Here is a 4,551-nt window from a genome sequence, read left to right on the forward strand (position 1 = left end):
GAGTTGGTCGCAAATGATGTTGCGATAAATGTATAACCAAGGACAAAGGAATAGAAAGCCTCCTGTGGTAGAAAATGAGAAGAACACAAAATGAATAAAGGATAGGGGAGATCATATGTCAAATTCCTTTAAAGCTATGCCAGCTAATAATAGCCAAAACTCAAAATGGCTCCAAAGGTTACTATATGAAAGAACTTTAGCGCTACTCAGTAGCCCACCCTAATGAATGGGTGCGTACAGAAAGGGGGGGAATACAATAGGGGAAGTTAAACCAAACTGACCAAAAAGGGACATGGTCATAGCGGAACTAAAGGTCTACGCCGATACTGGTCGCAAGATAACAAAGGAAGGACAGGGAAAAACATAAAGACTCGCGAGACAACACTAAGGTAAATCTTGGGCTAAATTGAGTGCCCACACATTGTAGAAAGGATTACAGTGAAACGGTACACGAAGACTTCCCAGGAAGGTCACCCATCCCAATATTACTCTCGCCCCAGCACGCTTAACTTCAAAATTCTAATGGAACTTAATGCGTTAGTGCTGGTGTGATCCCGCGAGATGGAGGAATCTGAACTAGTGATGGAGAAACGATATGAGATTATGTACCCAGAGTATTATAAGATACGTTAAGGAAATTGTAACGAGGGCTTAAGCAAAATAAGAAGGATTAGCTAATTGCTAATTGACGACGCACTTGAATGCCACAGTTCTTCGATATAGAACCAGTTAACGAGTGGAAAACCACAGAATAACTATATAGGCCAGTTAAAGTTCTAAAGAAAGTCGAGAAAAACTATACGAAGCTAAGGATTCCCAAATTATCAACGTCACCACGCACCTATTCTAAACTTTTCAAGAGTAGGGTGCTATGCGGGTTATTGCGAGAAGGCTAACGAATCAGCCCATTTGCTTGCAAGCAATACCACCTATGCAACTTGAATGAGGTGAAGTTATATAACAAGGAAGTAGTAAGATTCCGTGAAGTTCCCCAGCTAATATCTCAGATAGAGGAACTTCAAATATGGTTAACGTTTGGACCTCAGTCCAAGAAGAGGTCGGGAGCACAGACAAACCTTCATACCATATTTACCTCGGGCTTCTAAATAGACTGAGCATACTATCAACTGCTAGAAAATATATTGCGAGCTTATGAGGTTGGCTTTAAGTGTAGCTAGGACTATCGTCCATCAATTATTAGGTTTGCCTACGAGAAGGGCTACCATTTCAGTGTCCAAATAACCCCTACAAGATGTTGTAAGGAAGCGCCTATAGGTCCCCCTGATGGGAAAAAGACTAAGCTGGTAGGCCAAACAGGATTAAGCAAACTATTGACTAAAAGCCCAGAGTCGGGAGGAATGATATACAGATAATCGACGTCGACATGCAGAGTTCAAGTTGATGATTGGATGTTCATAATGGGGTCACCTAGAAAAGGAACTTGACACAGAATATGTTAGACTGTATTAGGTTGCGCGTAAGGTAGGCAACGCGGCTGGTAAGTTGAGCTTACCACTTGATTTGGAGACCATACGCCCAGCCTATCAGATATAGATATTTCGCGAATGTACTAGCGATCCACCCATAGTATGTCTTATAAATGAAGTCCATGAGATGGAAGAGTTATCCTATGAGGAGAAACTTATTGCCATCTTCGATTGGAAAATTAGAAGGTTGCGAACTGAAGACGTGCCTTCCGTCAAGGTATTGTGGCAAAATCAAAACTAGAAAAAGGGATGACCTAAGAAATTAAAAAGAGGACATAAAACACCAGGTAAACAGGTAACCCCAACTCCTGAAACTCGTATACTAAGTACTTCGATGGAAATATGTGTAAGTAAATAGAAACGAATCCCCCGATGGTCTGTATAAGTTCTAAGGGAAGTTTTGTTTAACATTCGGGGACGAATGTTCTAAAGGGGGGAAGGATGTTACACCTCACCCTTTTAAACTCAGAATGTTTCATAAGTTCCTTGGACATTACCATATGAACCGGATATGCTACGACACTATCAAATGACTCCAACGAAGGGAGGATGTGATACCCCATAGTAGAGAAGGTTGGAAGGGGAATCATATAAGAATCCGGAAGGAATAGGAGGCCAAGTAACGAGTCGTAGGACTCGACTTATCTACGCAAGCTACTAATTTAGAAATCTTACATACGTGAGTTACTTGATTACATACCAAACTTATGTAGCACGTATTACATAGGCTCTTAAAATAAGATGAGATTACGAACCTACGAGAGGGAGCAAAAACTAGTTTCCGAACTTACGAAAGTGAAGCAAGCAGGTGACAAGCAGGCAGGTGACTCACCTACTTGGGATGGACCCCACGCTGCCACGTGGCAGTTTTGTGTTGGAAGCTTGGACGAGGTGTCACCCTAGGAGGCTGCCACGTGTCACCCTAGGGGGCTGCCATGTGTCACCTCCTAAGGAGGTGTATATATACATGGCTGACTCTTTAACTCATTTTCCATCCATAAACATCAGCCAAATGAGAGTAAAAACATGAAGAACCAAAAGGAACAAGGCAGCAACGTTTTTGAAGAATTAAAGGTGAGTTCTTCAATTTTCCTCCGTGAATTAATTATCTACAATGTTTTTTAACCATGTGGGGGTGTATACATGTGTCTTAGGATGCCCAAGGAACCATGGTTGCAGTTTACACTTGGAAAGAAATAAGAGAAAGTTGAAGGAAAAAATGTTAAGAACTAATTAAACAACCCGTTTTTGGATGGGACTGTTGTTGGTAATATTGGTATAACTTCTTGTGTACAGATTCGTTTCGAATGATTTAATATGTTTTGGAAAGATATTTCGTGGTTCTATAACTTTCATTCAGACTCCAAAATCCATTTTTACTTGTATCAGCTCGAAAAATGGTGATGAAGTGTAGAGGAGGTACTGCTCAGATTTGGTTTTGGAAATTCTACACGGACAGCTGTAAGTATTTTGGTCATATCGTTTTGTACAAAATTGATGTAGGGATGATTCGAAATTGTTTGCGACCTTAAGACACATGTCTATAACTTTCATGAAGGACGTAAATCCTGTTTCCCTCCATTAACCCTTCGAAACGAAGAGACAAGGTAAAACAGTAAGCTGTCCAGATTTCACATTTTGGATAGTTTTGGCGAGTTTGACAAGTTCAACGTAAGGTAAGGTTTCTTCTTTAAATTTGAGCTTTATGTGTTCTGATGGAGCATGTTACACGCCCTATTGGTGGCTGGAAATATGAAAATGGCATAGAAATACTTGGCATTCGCAATAAACTAATTTGTAGTCGTTATAGTTGAATTGTTGTCGAAACAAAGTGTTGTTCTTGTGAGTTGCTCTGCAGGGGTGTGGCTTGTTGTTGCAGGGCCTGAATATGTCCTAATGTGGGTTAGGGTGCTGCTGGTCGAAGCCACATGACCCCTCGTTACGTATAATTAAAAGTGTCACAAAATAAAGACTAGACGCCCTATTTTGATATCGTATTTTCGAATAAGTCGTTTGGAGTTTATGCTGTATATTGTTGGTATGAATTGCTATAGGTTGTTGTTGTTGGTTGTCTGTAGGTCTTAGGGACCTAATTGGAAATTCGGATAGGGCACATTATAGGGGAGGTGCTGCCCAATTTTCGTTAACGCCTTAACAAACTAAAGGACTAGACGAGGAAACGACTAAGGAAATAGATTCCATTAACATTAAGGTGTAACCTCAGATGCTGAAAAGTTAAGAGTAGTTGATATTTGTATTACTTTCATATTGAATAGGTTCTGAAGACGACGAGACGAGCAGGATAAAGGGTAACTCCCAAAAGGTATGTAAAGCTTCTCTTGGCATGTTTTGGTATAAGTTCGTACAGCTATCTTTCTTTCCTTTTGGCAAATTTTAGCCTTAAGTGAAGTGTGTGTGGAATGTGGGGATAATTCCATTCCCAAAACTCCAAGTATGCCTCATAACCCATATCCACTGCTTAGTATTGGAATTTCTGCAAGAATTGAGTATTGCCTAGTAAGGCTTCTATGTGTTAAACACTAGTATGTGGAAAGCTATTTCTCATTTCCTTTGATACGTATTTGGTACGAAAGTGAGATTATGATGCCATAATGATTCACCGAGCCCCATGATGGGCCGGGTATGAAATATGTGTATGCAGATCCCATAAAGGAAAGTACAGACTATATATAGTTTATTCTCTTTCTTCTTCTGGCATGTCTTAGTTGTAGGTTAAACATGATATGAGTTCCGGGGTAACTCCATTCTTAGCATCTCTTATTTACGTCTGAATATCGAACTTTTATAATAATCAAACTATTTCCCTGGAAACTTTTATATGTTAAAAAGGTAACAAATGTACAGGCTCCAAGTCTTACAGACTATATGTTAACAAATGTTTCTGGTTCCATAAGCGATTTGGCTTTACTTTAGTACATGTCTAGGAGCCCCGAGATTATAATTGAGACAGCCCATAATGGCATTTAGAGGACACTCGAGATGACTACACCGTTACTCGGGTTCTCAAATAAAAGCTTAACTTTCTTATTCTGTCGAGTCTCTG

General features: G+C 40.0%; 1 pseudogene; it reads right to left on the reverse strand.

Moving 5' to 3' along the window:
- Nucleotides 1-440: 440 nt before the first annotated feature.
- LOC129904762 (5S ribosomal RNA) lies at nt 441-560 on the reverse strand (annotated as a pseudogene).
- Nucleotides 561-4,551: the final 3,991 nt, after the last annotated feature.

The sequence above is a fragment of the Solanum dulcamara genome, chromosome 9 (genome assembly GCF_947179165.1).
Source record: "Solanum dulcamara chromosome 9, daSolDulc1.2, whole genome shotgun sequence".
In the NCBI taxonomy this organism is placed as follows: Eukaryota; Viridiplantae; Streptophyta; class Magnoliopsida; order Solanales; family Solanaceae; genus Solanum; species Solanum dulcamara.